Source organism: Stomoxys calcitrans, chromosome 4 (assembly GCF_963082655.1).
Source record: "Stomoxys calcitrans chromosome 4, idStoCalc2.1, whole genome shotgun sequence".
In the NCBI taxonomy this organism is placed as follows: Eukaryota; Metazoa; Arthropoda; class Insecta; order Diptera; family Muscidae; genus Stomoxys; species Stomoxys calcitrans.
In genome coordinates this window covers 110,952,700-110,971,351 of record NC_081555.1, presented here as the reverse complement: position 1 = coordinate 110,971,351, position 18,652 = coordinate 110,952,700, and positions in this window count along the sequence as shown.

The following is an 18,652-nucleotide window of genomic DNA, read 5'->3' as shown; positions in this document are numbered from 1 at the left end:
GAACAGTTAATGGAAAACAGATTTTTTGAAGACTTTGCATATATAAGTGGTCGTCGTAGATCAAAGGATAACACTATAAACACAAATGGCAGAAAGTTGTTGCAAATTATTGAGGATATAGGGGGTATTGTTTTGAATGGTAGAACAACTGGTGATACAGAAGGAAATTTTAGCTTTTGTGGAATAATGGGTAGCTCTGTAATAGACTACAATATATGCTCCCACAGCTTTTTGAGATACGTTGAAGATTTTAGTATAGATATGAAAATTTTTTCGGACCATATGCCCTTACACTTAGAGATCAAGGTACCAAATCAATGTCGGACGAGTGATAATGAAAGGGTGTCTATATGCAAACTACATTGGAAGGACAAGTTTAAGATTCAGTATAGGCAAAACCTCACAACACTGTGTAATGGTTCCCATTTTTCTGCCGACTTACTAGCAATAGACATGATTGACACGGTTATATCTAAAATAAAACAATCGAACGTAGTAAAGGAGAGAAAATCTGTTTTTGAGCCGAGGCAGAAATGGTTCGATTGGGGGTGTTTTCGTTTGCGGGCAAGCATGATGAAGAATTTGAGAATGTACAGACGTTCACATACACTGATAAATCGAAGGCGTTATTTTTTATCAAGGGCTAAGTTTCGGTCTCTATGCAGTAAGAGAAAACAGGCGTATTATAATAATAATCTGAGAAAATTAGACTATATAAACTGTAGTAAGGACTGGTGGGCTCTGTCCAAATCGTTAAAAACCCCTTCTGCCTCCCACAGAGGTAATCTTAATGCAGACCAGTTCAGATGCCACTTTGAACAGATTTTGCAGTATACGGATGAGGAGCAAGCAGTGAGCTGGTGTATACCCTTTTTATGGGACCCCTTTCTAGATTCCCCTATAGAATTCGTCGAATTACTCAATGTCATTAAAAAGCTGAAAACAAACAAGTCTCCAGGGCAGGACGGCATACCCTACGAGTTTTATAAATATGCTCCCCATAATTTTTTGAAGAATGTTCTCCTTATTTTTAATAGGATTTTTTTACATGTGGATATACCAATATCTTTCACACAATCTATATTGATTCCCCTTTTTAAAAAAGGCGATCCTAACATTGCTTCAAATTATAGAGGATTATCGCTCATGGATACAATTTCGAAAATTTTCAATACCATCCTATTAAATCGTATTACAGGTTGGCTGGAACGTGAAAATATCCTTAACGAATTTCAAGCAGGTTTTAGAAAGGAATATTCAACGGTGGATAACATTTTTAACCTTGTGAATACTGTATATCTCAATATGAATGATAATAAGCCCACTTATAGTTTTTTCGTCGATTTTTCGACAGCATTCGATTTGATACCTAGAAACAGCCTTTTTTACAAATTATCAGGTATGGGTTTATCTACGAAGGTAATAAAAATATTACAAGGTCTGTATAATAATACAACTACAAAGATTTGGGACGGTTGCAGTTTTTCGAAGGCATTTAGCGTAAATTCGGGTGTGAAACAGGGATGTATTCTAAGTCCGACACTGTTTTCATTATACATCAACGATCTACCAGACGAATTACCGGGTGGAGTCAGTGTCGCAGGTTGTAATATTAAAGTATTACTTTACGCAGATGACATAGTAATTCTATCTGATTCCCCCAATGGTTTACAAACGATGATAAACTCTTTGCAAGGGTATTGCACTAAATGGCGTTTGAAAGTCAACTTATTGAAATCGAAGATACTTGTTTTTCGTAGAGGTAGTCGAATAAAGTCAGGTCTGAAATGGTATTATGATAATCAAGAGATTGAGATTGTAAACCGATACACCTATCTTGGAGTTGAACTTGCATACAATTTATCATTCAATACTCACTTACAGACTAAACTTTTGTCTTCCAAGATGGCTATAAATTCTACATGGTCGAAATATTTAGCCCAACCTAGAATATCGAAAAGTAATAAATTGAAGATTTTCACAGCATGCTCTAGATCAATAATGTTTTATGCTTCACAAATATGGGGTTTCCAGAAATATGAATGTGTGGAGAAACTGCTAAGATTTTTCATTAAAAAAATGTTGTACCTTCCAAATAATACGCCAAACTATATCATACACTTAGAAACTGGTCTACCCACTTTATATATGTCTACGTTAAAGAATCATTTTTGTTATGTCAGCAGAGTTCTGCGTTTAGGATCACACAGATTGCCACGAGTACTTGCAGAAAAAGTTTTGGAGTTGAAAATATATTGGGCGAAAGAATGGTCAAATATATGCGAAAAGATACAATACTTTCCTCCCAATCATAACGTCCCCGTTTGTTATTATTGGAAGGAGATTATTGACAATTTGAGTACTCACGAACGTAATGATTTTTGTAGCAGTGCAAATAACTCGCAATTCCATGATCTTTATTCTTGCTTACAATACAGTCAAATCCCTTCTTGTACTGCAGATCTATCTGCATATGCAACAGGTTTGATTATAAAAGCTAGAGGTGGCCTGCTTGACTTGAATGCCAAACATTTCACTGGAAGAAATAACTCAAATGTATTTTGTTCAATTTGTAATTTAAACCAGCCCGAAGACACATTACATTTTATTGGAGCTTGCCCGATTTTAGCAGAATACAGAACAATATTTTTTGGCAAGCGTGTTCTTGAAGAGAGTGAAGTTATTCAGATACTAAATGGCACGAATTTTCTTTCACTGTACAAATATATTATTGCAAGTTGTAAATATAGAAAATTAATTCTAAATGAATACAATATCTAATCACATTTGAATTCTTTTTATTGTATAACTTAATATGAGAAAATGGCAAACAGCAAATCGCTAAGCCAAACATAGATGTAGAATACGAATCATTTATATATAATTTATCGAGGAAGTAACATAAGCAATTTGTAAGCTCATCTATTAATTAAATAAAAAAAAATAAATATAGCATGGTGCCAACTCGGCAACATCATCCCCTGCAGAACAGAAAATGGCCTAAGTTAGAGGAGCGCTATGTACCTGTCTCCCTCAGTCTGGTGGTGATCTTTATTGCCACAGATTCTACGTATAAGTGTAACTGTATAAGATCGAGAATGGTATACAGCGTCTCTCTCGGGGCCCTTCGCCTTGCCCCAGAGATTAACGGGGCCGCGGTACCCTGTACCTTTTCCATCATCCATCCATCATCCTGCGAAGGGCGCAATTGTCCAGAGCTTTTTGCCATACTAGTCATCTATGGGTGAGAATTGGCCGAACGACCGCCCTAAACATCAAGTACACCGTTCTCGGCCTTAGGCGCCAACTTTTTCCTATCGAGTTGTGACTGGAGTAAAGTGCTATCAGTCTGCTTTTGACCTTCGACTTTTCTCTTATAACTTAGTTTCTGGTCATGAATCACGTCCAAGTACTTGGCGTCCAAAGAAAGCAGTAGCTCTACCCCATCCAGGGCAGGTCTCTTTAAAACACCCAGCCTACTAATCTTGGTGAAAAAGAAGTCTTTCTGGGTTTAGCCCATAGGCCCTCGCCCATCCGGACAGCTTCTCAAAGCTCCGTGAACGAGGTCCGCAATAGTAGGGAGGAAACAGCCGCCCACCATGTGGACGACGTCGTCCATATAGGCAACAACCTTCACTCACTCTCCCGAAAGATCTCAAAATACTATTGATCAGTCAGTCTTTCTGGGTTGGGCCCTCGCCCATCCGGACAGCTTCCTCAAAGCTCCGTGAACGAGGTCCGCAATAATAGGGAGGAAACAGCCGCCCACCATGAGGACGACGTCGTGGGTGTAGGCAACAATTTTCACTCACCCTCTCGAAAGATTTCAAAATACTATTGGTCACCAATGGGATTCTGGGAGATGATGAAACTCCTCCTTGCAGAGTTCCTTTGTCATAATTTTCCTTATCGAGTCCTCTGCCAGTGATGTGTTGATAGTTCGACCCTTCAGCATCGTATCTACCCAATTAACCAAAAGAGGGGGGACCTTCATATCCACCAGAACGCTATATATGGACTCCTACTTCACGTTATAAAAAGGTCCTTCTATGTGCAAGAGGGTCGCCAAAGTGAAGTCGCCCACACCCAAATTTCCCTTGATGTATTGGGTTGCCCAAAAAGTAATTGCGGATTTTTTTAAAAGAAAGTAAATGCATTTTTATTAAAACTTAGAATGAACTTTAATCAAATATACTTTTTTTACACTTTTTTTCTAAAGCAAGCTAAAAGTAACAGCTGATAACTGACAGAAGAAAGAATGCAATTACAGAGTTACAAGCTGTGAAAAAATTTGTCAACGCCGACTATATGAAAAATCCGCAATTACTTTTTGGATAGCTAACCACATTACAAAAGACACTATCAACCGACCGACCATTATTGTGCGCATGCTTATAGCCGCATGCGAGTGAAGGGTCGAGACGGTTCCTAATACATGTGTCAATAAGTCTCCCCAAAGTTTTCAAAATGAGGGATGGGAGGTTTATTAGCCTGTAGGCCTTGTGTAGAGAATTACTCGGTTTTCCTGCTTTCGGGATAAAGACCACCCTAACCTCCCATCACCCAGTTGGTGCATAGCCCAGCAAAACGCAGCATTTAAAAATCATCCCAAGGAGTCGTATGACAATCGGTAGTGATCTTTACAGCATAGCAGGCAGTACATCATCTAGTCCTATTGACTTGTAGGTTTCATCGCCCAGACATTCTTCTTCTCCGTTATCATGTCCTCAACCATGGACAGTGACACTATGTTGTATAAGGGGGCCATCTATATGGCAGCTACCTCGAAATATTTTCCGATCTGGACTATAAAGCTACGGATGGCTAAGGGGTTCCTCAACTCACATATCCAAATTTTGTCGAAATCGAGTTTTACTTCTTGAGCCTCTAGAAGGAGCAAGTACCACCCAACTATGGTGAAATTTTGTACGTCACATTTTGCTGTGGGTTCCAACAGTCATGCCAAGTATAGTCGAAATAGGTTCATAACCTCATATAGCTGCCATATAAACCGATCTCAGATCTTGATTTCTTAAGCCTCTATTGGGCGCGTGGTACTTTTTAGTGGGCGCCACGTATTTTTTTGTGATTTCAACAGTCGTGACAAGTACGATCCATCTGTATCTGTAGATCTACCTCCTATGTATTTGAAGAAGTCATGCAACGATCGTGTCAAATGCGACCCATGGTATAGTATATATAAAATTCAGCCCGGCCGAACTTAACGCGCTTTACTTGTTTTCAGTGGATTTTAACCACATCTGATGTATACACATATCCCAGGTGGTGAGTATCATAATTGCGGTCCGTATTTTTATCCGTATTTCTTGAGGTCTAATCTCCAAAACCATCTCCCGAGCTATTTCGGTGTATTACAAGAAAACTCCCCCCCCCCCCCCATCCTATGGTGGTGGTCATAAAAAGACTTATGCTAGTTAAAAGTGTACTTTTTAACTTGTTACCATTTCAAGCATTTCATTTCTCATCCCTATGTTGTACTCTCGCATCCGAATTGTTCAACCAAATGTGACACATAAAAGTGTCCTTATTCGAATGCCGATATGCAGGAGAAGTTGGGTATCTGGTACGTATACTTAACATATTGGGTCTTTGTTTTTTGAGAGAAAGAGATTGGAAGTGTGCGTATGAGTTCTGTAGACTGCATTTCTACAAGAGAAGACAATGCAGTGGCTTTTGTTCACCATTGCCACAACTTCTGGATGTGTGCATATTTTTGTGCTTCCTTGCCAATGAATGAAAGTGTGTATCATCATTTATGTCAATGGGCAAATTTGAGTGCCTAAGTGTGTGTGTGTGTGTGTGAAAATGAGTCTATAAATATAATGACGTTGACATTGTGTACAGACAGATGTTTTTAATGATGTTTCCAGAGCATCCATTGACAACAGAGACTGTAAAAGGAGTACTAGGGCTCATTTTTCAATGAACTCAATGAAAGTAAAGTAGTTTGCAATTCTTATTGTGTCTGCCTATGTGGTGCATATGTTTGTGTCTATTGAATGTCTAAGATTTTCAAAAGAAACTGTATGCCACCAAATGGTAATTGAAGCACAATGAAGAAATATGCCACCAAAACCACTGAAATATGGCACTAACTTTCTAGTTTCGGAATATTAGCTGTCATTAAATTGATTATTTCTTTCGAAACTATGGACGTGAATTTAAAAGAAGTTAAAATGTGATAAGTTCGGCTGGTCGGAATCTTATACATCTCCATGTATAATGGTAACTCCACTATATCCATAGTTATATCCAAATATGGATAAATTTTCATAATATTTCGTTCAGAGGCCGAGAAACCTTAGTATCGCGTTTCAGCGAAATCGATCAAAAAATTCACATTTTATCGGCTGCAGTCCCTTAATTGGCAGATCGTTCTATATGACAGCTAAATCTTTATAGGATCCGATCTGGCCCATACTCGATTCAGATACTGGGAGACTCAATAAAACTGTTTCAAATTTCAGCCATACAGTGGATAGAACCGAAAAACAAGTAAAAAGGCACTGAGTTCGGCCGGGGCGAACTTTGGATACCCACCATCTCGGGTATATATGAAAAACCCCGTTCGTCAAAATCCGATAAAACTGGATAACTTATACACCCACGGGCATTGATTGGTCTTATAAATATAAGTCATTGTTGAATTTTGTATTTCAAATTTCAATAAAATCGGGTAATAAATAAGCTTTTATGAGCTTCAGACCTCTAACCGGCATATCGGTCTATATGACAGCTATATCTTAATACAGTCCTATGTTTACCATACTTGGGTCGGATGGCGCGTGGCCTGAAACTACTCACTGCTTTAAATTTCAGTGAAATTGGATGCAAAATAATGATTTTATGGCCTTCAGACCCTTTATCGGGAGATCGGTCTATATGGCAGATATATCTAAATATTGTCCGATCCATATCATAATTGGGGCGGATGTCGGGAGACCTAAAACTACCCACTGTTTCAAATTTCAGCGAAATCGGGTACTAAATAGGGCTTTTATGGGCTTCAGACCCTTTTTCGGAGGATCGGTCTATATGGCAGCTATATCTAAATATAGCCCGATCTGAACCATATTTTGGTCAAATGTTGGTAGGCCTAAAGATACTCACTGTTTTCAATTTCAGCGAAATCGGTGAGAAAATAAAGCTTTTATGGGCTTCAGACACTTTATCGGGAGATCAGTCTATATGGCAGCTATATCTAAATATAGTCCGATCTGAACCATATTTTGGTCAAATGTTGGTAGGCCTAAAGCTACTCACTGTTTTCAATTTCAGCGAAATCGGTGAGAAAATAAAGCTATAATGGGCTTCATACCCTTTATCAGGAGATCAGTCTATATGGCAGCTATATCTAAATATAGTCCGATCTGAACCATAGTCAGGTTCTAAGCTGAGAGGCCTAAAACTACATACTGTTTCAAAATTTCAGCGAAATCGGTGAGAAAATAAAGTTTTTATGGCCTTCAGACCCTTTATCGGGAGATCGGTCTATATGGCGGCTATATCTATATATAGTCCGTTCTGACCCATACTTAGGTCAGATGTCGGGAGGCTTACAATAACCCAATGTTTCAAATTTCAGTGAAATTGGGAAATAAATAAAGCTTTTATGGGCTTCAGCCCCTTAAGGAAGGCCTAAAACTACTCAGTGTTTGAAATTTCAGCAAAATCAGATGAAAAATTACGATTTTATGGGCATTAGACCTTTTATCGGAAAATCGGTCTATATAGCAGCTATATCCAAATATGCTTCGATATGGCACGTTCTAGAACTTAACAAGCGTACATCAAAAAGAGGTATCAGTGCCAAAAGCTCAATATCTCAATTTTTGGAGGCTGTAGAGTGAATACAATAGACGGATGGACAGACGGACAGATACACGGACATCGATAAATCGTCTTAGAATTTTACGGCGATCCGAAATATCGGCCAGAAGCATTGCAAGAGCTACAAACACATCTAACAAAAGTAGCAGTTTGGTGCGGTTTATGGGCTGGTGGCATCATTGGTCCGTACTTCTTCAAAGATGATGCGAATCGTAACGTTACTGTGAATGGTGAGCATAAAATGATATCCATTTTTTTTTGTCCAAAATGCAAGAGCTTGACTTGCATGACATGTGATTTTTAACAATGGATTTATTGAGAGGCGAGTTCGGTGACTATTTTATTTCACGTTCGGGAACGGTCAATTGGCCGCCTAGATCGTGCGATTTAACGCCTTTAGATTTTTTTTATGGCATTATGTTAAAGCTCATGTCAATACAGACAACCTCACTTCAATGGACGAATTTGAAAACAATATTGAAGCACTTAATCATGAGAAACCAGACAAAATGTTGGAAAGAGTATGCCAAAATTGGACTAAGCGGATGGACCATTTGAGGGCAGCCACCGTCAAGATTTGCATAAAACAATCATCAAACATTAAATAATATGGATCGTACCATCGATTCAAATAAAGATTTCATACATCTTTTTGTATGAAATCACATTTTTTATAGCTCTTAAAAAATCACCTTTGATAAACTGATCTTCCGTTTATTCTTTTTTAGCCCCCAGAGAGCGCAATTCTTACCAGATTTGGCAGAACTTCTATACGATGACTTTCTATGACATTCAATAGATGTATCAAGTATGGTTTGGATCGGTCTAAAACCCATATGGCTTGGATCCCATACATATGGAACCAATGATTATACCTTTTGAGCTTCTACGACTCTTAACATATATACCAAATATGGTCTGATTCGGTCTATAACCTGATATAGCTCCCACGTGCACCGATCTCCCGTTTTTGGTTCATCAGCCCCCCTAGAGCGCATTTCTTAACCAATTTGTTTGAAACTTTAATCTCCAACATACTACTAAGTCTGTCTGAATGGGTCTAAAACCTGATATAGCTTCCATATAAACTGATCTCCCTACTGCATTTCTGAAAACTCTAGAGGTCGCAGTTCTTGTCTGATTTGGTTGAAATTTTGTACAACGACTTCTCCTATGACTTTGATATACATGCCAACTATGGCCTGAATCGGCCTAAAATCTGATATAGCTTCCACATAAACCGATCTCTCGATTGCATTTCTTGAGCCACTAAATGTCGTAGTTTTCTGCTAATTTGGCTGAACTTTTGCACAATGACTTCTCCTATAATCTGCAACCTACGTGCCAGATATGGTCTAAATCGATCCATAACCTGATATAGCTCCCATATAAACCGATTTCCCGAGTTTACTTCTCAGTCCCCGGCAGAGATCAATTTTTTTCCGATTTCGCTGAAGTTTTGCACAGTTATATCTCTTATGATCTTCAACCTACGTGCCACATATGGTCCGAATTGGTTTAAAACTTGATATAGCTCCCACGTAAACCGATTAATTCATCAGCGCCTCTAGGACGCAATTCCAATCATATTTGTCTGAAACTTTGGACAATAACTTATCCTATAATCTCCAACATACGAGATTAGTATGATCTGGATCGGTCCATAACACGATCTAGCTCCCATATGAACCGGTTTACCGACTTTACTTCTTGATCCCCGGCAGAGCGCAATTTTTAACCGATTTTTCTGAAATTTTGCATAATGACTTCTCATATGACCCTCAACCTACGCGCCATATATGGTCTGAATTGGTTAATAACCTGATCCGTATATAGCTGCCATACATACTGATCTCGCGATTTAAGCCCTAGGGACCATAAAAGGATTATTTATTACGCATTTTTGCTGAATTTTGGTTCAATGAGCCAACCTTGAATATGGTGTAGATCGAACTATATTTGGATATAGGCATATAGGTCAATATCCTATTTTAAGGTCTTGGATTTAATGGAACCCCTTGTAGTTCCTGTTGAGTTTGGTCCAGATCGGACCATATTTCGATATAAAAGCTTGGGCTATAGCTGCTTACGTTAGAGCGATATATCTGAGTTTAATATGGACGTATATACCAGCTTGGGGTATAGCTGCTTAGGTTAGAGCGATATGTCTGAGGTTAATATTTTCATATATCCCAGGTGGTGGGTATCCAAATTTAGCACGCTTTTACTTGCTACATTTAATTTAATAATTGCAATATTGAAAACTTTAAATTTATGGGTAATTTTAAAGTTATAATAAAACCCAATAACCATATGCATGGAATTACCTCGACGGAAAAGAGGCCAACATTTTGTCAACACCCAATTCCCGCAAAAAGCGGCAGGCAGGCAGACAGACTTTGAACTTACATGGTGGTGTTGAAGAGCTAAAAGCCAAAAGTGTTCATGAATACGCCCTCAACTGCCTGCTATTAATGCTGTCGTAATCTCACCTCTAGAATTTATGTCACGTAAATTATCCCTAGGGAAGGTAAAACTGGCAACAAAATGCATCACAAGGAATAAAAGCGAAAATGCCGGTAACAGCAATGCTGAGCAAAAGAGTTTTGCAGGTAAATAATTCAAACCTATCACATGAACACACACAAATGAAAGATGGTTTAGTGAATTGGAACGGAGTTAAAAAAGAGAAAATGTTATAATGTTATATAATAGTAAATTTGAGTATTTGAGAGAAATATTCTTCGTAAAATATATGGACCAGTTTGCCTTAATGGAGAATATAGGCGACGTATGCACCACGAGCTGCATGAGCTGACTATGACTATCGTCGTCATACAGCTCAATTGCGTTGGACGAACATATATATAGGAGCCATATCCAAATCTCAACCGATTTTTTTTCCAATTTCAATAGGCTTCCTCTATAGGCCGAAAAATATACCTGTACCAAATTTTACGACGATCAGATGAAAACTGCGACTTTTTGTACACAAATTAACATGGACAGACGGACAGACAGACAGACAGACGGACATAGCTAATTCGAATCAGAAAGTGATTCTGAGTCGATCGATATACTCATCAATGGGTCTATCTCTCTTCCTTCTGGGTGGTACAAACAAACGCACTAAGTTATAATACCCTGTACCACAGTAGTGGTGTAGGGTATAAATATGGAGTCAGGTGTAAGTGGGTCCGTCTAGCCCCAAAAAACCCCTCAAGCTGACATGGAGACCTATCGGGACAATATGGAACATAAATGAAAGGTAAATATTTTGTTAAAACTTCTCTACCAAGTGATGGCCCTTTGCGGCACGCCGTTCGGGACTCGGGACTCAATTGAAAGGAGTTTGGGTGTAGAATAAAAATTAGGTTCGAAAATTCGCCGACCCAGAAAAGAACAAATAAAAAGGCAGTAAGTTTGGCCGGGCCGACGTACCTCGGGAATATATATAAATCCCATTTCGTCACAATCCGATGAAAATTGGATATCTTAAGCACCCAATTTCGGCACGGCCACTGAGTGGTCTAAGTATATGTCACTATTCAATTTTTTAGAACAAAACATTTGTTTTTTGGCAGATACATCCAATTATAATATATAATTCAAATCGGGTAATAAATAAAGCTTTTATGGGCTTTAGTCCCCTTAACGGCAGATCGGTCTATATGACAGCTATGTCTAAATATAGTCCCATCTGAACCATATTTAGATCGGACGTTGGGAGGTCTTAACCTACTCACTGTTTTTGGCTTTTATTGGCTTCAGACCCCTTATCGGCAGATCGGTCTATATGGCAGCTAAATCTAAATATAGTCCGATCAGAACCCTATTTAGGTCAGATATCAGGAGGCTAAAAAAAACTCACTGTTTCAAATTTTAGCGAAATCGGTTAAAAAATAAAGCTTCAGTCCCCTTATCGGCCATATGACAGCTGTATCTAAATATAGTCGTATCTGAACCATATTTGGGTCGGTTGTTGGGAGACTTAAAATTGCTCACTATTCCAAATTTTAGCGAAATCGGACAAAGAATAAAGCTCTTATGGCCTTCAGACCCTTTATCGGGAGATCGGTCTATATGGCAGCTATATGTAAATATAGTCCGATCTGAACCATATTTAGGTCAGATGTCGAGAGGCTTAAAATAGGGCCACTGTCTTAAATTTCAGCAAAATCGGGTAATAAATAAAGCTTGTATGACCTTCAGACCCTTTATCGGGAGGTCGGTCTATATGACAGCTATATCTAAATATAGTCTAATCTGAACCATATTTACGTCAGATAGCGGGAGGCTTAAAATAACCCACTGTTGGAAATTTCAGCGAAATCGGGTAATAAATAAAGCTTTTATGGTCTTCAGACCCTTTATCGTGAGTTCGGTCTATATGGCAGCTGTATCTAAATATGGACCGATCTAATCCAATTTAATCCGATTTAGGTCAGATGTTGGGAGGCTTAAAAAAACCCACCTTTGCAAATTTCAGCGAAATCGGGTAATAAATGAAGCTTTTATTGTCTTCAGACCAATTATCGGGAGATCGGTCTATATGGTAGCTATATCTAAATAAAGTCCGATCTGAACTATATTTGGGACAGTTTTCGGGAAGCCTTAAACTACTCACTGTTTCAAATTTCAGGCAAATCGGATGAAAAAAAAAGTTTTTATGGGCATTAGACCCTTTATGGGAAAATCGGTCTATATAGCAGCTATATCGGTCGGTATAAAGCAGCTATATAAATATGGTCCGATTTGGCCCGTTCAAGAACTAATGCAGCGTGCAGACGTATCTATGACAAATTTCAGGTCAATATCTCAATTTTTGAAGACTCTAGAGTGTTTACAACAGACGGACGGACAGGCGGAAAGTTGGACAGACGGACACACACACGGACATCGTTAAATTGTCTTAGAATTTTCCGAATCCGAAATATATATACTTTGTAGGGTCGGAAATTAATATTTCGATGTGTTGTAAACCGAATGACTAAATGAATATAACCCCTATCCTACGGTGGTGGGTATCAAAACCCCAAACTGTTATCAAGGTCGACCATGAAAATATGGGACGTTAATGAAAGTGCTTTCAAAGTGAAGTACGAATATTAGAAAACAAGTTTCTTAGGTCCTCCAAATATTTCCCAGGCGTAGGACTTAGGTTAGGTAAGGTTTGAAAGAGGGTACAGATATTAGTCCGCCCCATGCCATTATGGACATATACTTAAGCCAGTAGTCGGCTTGTTGTGCGTTCTTAATACAAAAAATAGTAACCTCGAAAAAGAAAATCGAAATTAGAAATTCCGTGCTTCTTACAAAATCCTAAATTCCCATGTCACTCCCCTAAGTTGGTTCATGTCTGGTATAGTGTCCCCTCCTAAATGGCGGTATCTGTTAGACGCGAAAGCCGGGCAATGACAAACGAAATGAACCACCGTCTCATCATCTCCCACGCATGCCCTACACATGATATCATTTACAGCACTGATTTTATATAAGTGGGCTCGTAGTCCTATATGTCCCGTCATGATACCAATAGTTATACTGACCTCCTTCTTACATCCTTTCAGTAATAGCCTCGTCTTCCCACGATCTGAATCCCCCCATTGGATTCTCGCCTTCCACCGTCCGTTTCGCTGTTCCACAGGCTTGCATACGTATTCGTCGCCCACGCCCTTAACTCGAACTGCGTCGACCCGAAAGGCTTCGGGTTAAGCAAGTTTATTGACGGCAGTCCTGTGTTCTTCACCGCCAAATCATCTGTCTTTCTCCGTTATGGCCCGGCACCCACTCGATGCGAATTTTACCATCCTCCGAGAAGGCGTTCTTACACTGCAAGACTGTTCGTGACCTTACGTCTTGGTTGTTCTTGCCCGTATGGCAATTTTACTGTCCGTAAAGATCTTCACACTCGACGTCCTGGCGTTAGCACCATGCCACTTCACGCATTCCTTGATCGCCCGGATCTCCATCTGCCGGACCGTATTATGGTCTAGGATGAAAAGACTTTGAGAGTAATGAACGAATCTGATATCCGAATTTTGGGGACAAGTATCTGAGGCCCGCCACAAAACTCCAATAATGGACATCCAGGCCGATCGGCACAATATCGGGCTCATATTAAAGGATTTTAAAATTATCATAACGAATATAGTACGTATTTGAACAACACGTACGATAAACATATAAAGTAATGTTAGTCCTAAAATTACTCATGGTTCTGGATTTAGAGGACCATTCAATTTTAAAAATCCACATTAGGGGGTAGGGGTTTTAATGTTAAAAACCTTCCTCAACTTCTTAATTCCGTGACCATATGCTATCACTGCATTGCAATTTGCCATTGCAAATACATGACAGCATACTGCAGTCGTAGGATGCATTGCAGTGTAAGCACTATCATTGTCTGTTGTCATTATGCTTGTGTTTGTTTGTGTATATGTGTGTGTGCGTAAGTTTATATGCTACATTGGAGAGTTAGTGGAGATATGTAACTGTCCTGATTGCGATTGCTTTCGGTGACACAAAACCAAGGAGCATTGCAAAAACAGGTTCAAAACAAATGTCACCCAACACAGGTGTATAAGCCATGACTATGACTATTATCATCGTCGTCGTCATCAACAACAACAACAGCATCAGAAGGAGTTGTAGCATCTATACCGGCATTGAGAAAGAACTACCAACTCTGTCACAATCATCATCATCATCATCACCATCAACAGTTCTTTAGATTTCCTTAAAGTTTTTCTGTTTTATTTTTTTTTCTCTTCTCCCGACATGGCATTTCATCGACACTGTTTTTGCCATGCATGGCTTTTCTTACATTGTCTCTGGGACAGTGGGTCGGGGGAAGTACTGCTGAATAATGGTATTGGAAATTCATTTTAACATTGAAAGTAATTTGAAACATTGGTTTATGTCGTGAGTTTGGCTGTGGTCTTGTGGTTTGTATGATCCTAAGCCTTACATTACATTAATTGGCTAGGACAGAACATTTGTCCCATTAGCAGAACTTAGAATAGCTTTCTTAGCGCCTTGAATTTCTGCGCTCCATCTTCAATCTCCCACATCTCGGCTTCCAATCGGAGTTTTGGTCACCCCGGTTTATGTGTACAGGGCTCATTTTCCAAAAGCTTCTTCATTGATTCTGATATGGCCTAGCTAATGAAACAGTTGTATTTTGATACGTCGAACTTGCTTACGTCGTCATACAGCTCATGCACTTCATGGTTCTACGACGAAAACTGGTCCATAAATTTTACGAAGAATCTTTCTCGTAAACACTCCAAGCACTGCCTCCTCTCCAAACTTCCAAAGCAAGTATGCATGCCTCGGAACCATAAAACAACATGGGTAGTATCAGTGTCTTGTATAGTGCAATCTTCGCCTGTCGAGAGGTGGCCTTGCTTTTAAACTGCCTGCTTAATCCCAAGTACGTTATCTGTTTGCCAGTATTATTCTTAGATTTATTTCAAAACTGGTGTCATTTGTTTGGGCTACGGCGGTGCCGAGGTAGAGAAGGTTACTGACTATCTCCAAGTTGAGGTTCCCAACTTTTTCCTCTTTCTTTATCTTCTCGGATATACAAGGCGTTTTGGGAGTTGATGCCATCCATTTGGTCTTATCTCCATTTAATGCCAAATCCACTTTCAATGATTCTCTTTCGATTCTTTGAAAGGCTGCAGTTACTACTACCGGTGACCGACCCATGATATCGATGTCGGCGGCATAGGTAGGTAGCATGAGTTGTCTTGTGAAACGTGTGCCACATCTATTCACATCTGCATCTCGTAAAATTTTTTCCACCAGGCTATTAAAGAGATCACACGATAGGCTGTATCCTTGTCTGAAACCTCGTTTGGTATTAATAGGTAGGTAGCATGAGTTGTCTTGTGAAACGTGTGCCACATCTATTCACATCTGCATCTCGTAAAATTTTTTCCAGCAGGCTATTAAAGAGATCACACGATAGGCTGTATCCTTGTCTGAAACCTCGTTTGGTATTAAATGGTTCGGAGACTAATAGCTGAGAAAAATGGTCTTTCCATATCCTCAGCACACTATCTGTATCAGTTACCAGTTGCCAAGACGTGACCCAGATACTTGAATCCTTATCAACATTAGATTGGAACTCTACTCACAAAGACTTTTCTTTGAATTTACATATTGTCCCGCTCGAACTACACGACCTATTGAAGGATATTTAGTGGATGGGCCGGTCTCAGACCCTGTCCCAAATGTGTATACCGGGTTTGTAGTCATCTCTCAAAGACCTTAAATTAGATACTCATTTTGTCCGTTGCATCATGTCCGTTTCGGGAGTTTTTGGGGTTGGGCGAGGACCCGTAGACACATTTGGACCAAATTTTTATAAAAGACTTGTATTCAACTTCCAAATACCATTCGTTTGATACCCATATTGCCCCAATCGATAAATATGTCCTGCTGAGGAGTTTTTGGGCGGTGGGGGCGCCTCAAACACTAAGGAACACCCCTCGAATACTTAGGGTAATATTTGTATGCCAAGTTCGTTATCTACTCTTAATACCCATATTGACCCAATCAATAAACATGTTCGTTCGGGTGGGTTTTGGCATGAGGCACCCCCCCCCCCCCGGTTATTTGACCTCAAAGTTTTTTACCAATGTTGTGTTTCTGGGTAACTATAAGGCAACATACACAATTTTGCTTAAATCGGTGCACCCATTTCCGAGATCTGACGTTTTCAAAAAATTAAGTACCCTATTTTCACCGGGGCTCAAACTCGATCGGTTCATGGTTTTACGCCTGGGGCTGCCTCATTGCTACTTTGACCAAATTTTTAACACCATGTTCGTATTTACCTCCCAAATATCTATCATTTGAGTCCCATATTGTCCCAGTCAGTAAATATGTCCTGTTGGGGGGTTTGATACCCATATTGCTCATGGCGATATAAGTGTCCTTTTGGTGATGTTTTTGGAGGTGGGGGACCCCCCTTTAGTGCGACATTTGTGTGCCAATTTCGTACTCTATTCTTAATTACCTTTCATTTGATACTCATATTGTCCTAATCGGAAAACATGTCCGTTCGGGTAGGTTTTGGTATGGGGCGTCCCCCCAGGCATTTTGACCCCAAAGTTTTATACCAATGTTGTGTTTCTGGGTTACTAAACAGCAGCATACAAAAACTTGCTTAAATCGGTGCACCCATCTCCGAGATCTGGCGTTTTTGAAAATTTGGGTAAGGGGAAGAACACTTCTGGCGCGATGACAAGAATACAAATGTAACGCCGTCAATTCTTAATAGCCTTTTTGGTCTGGTATTGAATTGATACCAAATGGTATTAAAAATCTTTGCTAATGACGGGATCAAAATATTACCAGGCGGTATTGGCAAAGTAACGTCATTTTTCTATCAGTGTATGGATGACTAAATGACCAAAAATCCAGTTCTTCTTTGTGTAGCAATTGATGATCGATGGTAAAACTCAGTTTAAAAAAACAGGCGGTGGGAGAGACGACATCAAGTTTTTCTTGCACCTCACTCGTGTCTTCCGTCACTTCACTGAGAGGAGTGAAATCCCCGTGTAGAGTTTAACCAGATCCTAAACATCTGCAATGTACGCTGGAACTCTCGTGCCTTTGTAGCTCTTCTTGCGATTCATCTTTTTTCCAGTAAATCTTCATGTATTTGAGAGCTTTAGGATATTCATTCGGAGCTACAGATAGTTCTTCAAAATCATTAGTGCGAAACAATTGACTACTCAACCAATGATCAGCCCATGTGTGAGAAATGAATGAACAGATTTTACGCTACAGAATGCTTCTGATGCCTGAAACCCGAAACAGGTTGCGTAAAATCTGTTCATTCATTTCTTACTCATGGGCTGATAATTGATTGAGTTGTCAATTTTGAGGCCACCGTAGCGCAGAGGTTAGCATGTCCGCCTATGATGCTGAACGCCTGGGTTCGAATCCTGACGAGACCATCAGAAAAATTTTTTAGCGGTGGTTTTCCCCTCCTAATGCTGGCAAAATTTGTGAGGTACTATGTAAAATGTAAAATTTCTCTTCAAAGAGGTGTCGCACTACGGCACGCCGTTCGGACTCGGCTTACCATTGAGCTTAAATTTGAATCGGACTGCACTCATTGATATGTGAGAAGTTTGCCCCTGTTCCTTAGTGGAATGTTCATGGGCAAAATTTGTAATTTTGTCAATTGTTTTGCGCAGAGGATAAATAACTACTGTAGTTCTGAATGAATATCCAAAGGCTCTCAAATGCTTGAAGACACACTGGAAAAAGGATGATTCTCCGATCAACGTAGCCTGGAGCAACAAGTGATGTGAGCGAGCGATAAAAGTTCTGCAAGACTTATATAACTCCTGCCGTAACAAGAACAATCTCCCACTAAGATTCATCCTCTCCTATGAAAACGTGGATATTTAACTGCCTAGAGTGTTCGATAACGTTACATACACTCAACCGAATTTTTTATTCAAAACAGCAAAAATATTTGCTAAAACAGAAATTTTTGTCTGCTGCAAATGGGAGAGCAGACATTACTTCAGTTTCAGCAAACATAGGGCTGCTGTATTAGCAAACATTTCTTACTGCTATTTCAACTAACAAAATCTGCTATTTCGAGTACTCAAGTCTGCCGAAAAAAAAAATTTGTATGCTCCTTTTTACGTTTGCCTGTTTTGATTACTTTATAAACATCCACTGAGACATTGACATATGCCCTATTTTTTCTTCTAACATCCCCTTCATAATTAAGCAGCAGTCATTTTCAGCAAACACAGACTTTTCAGTA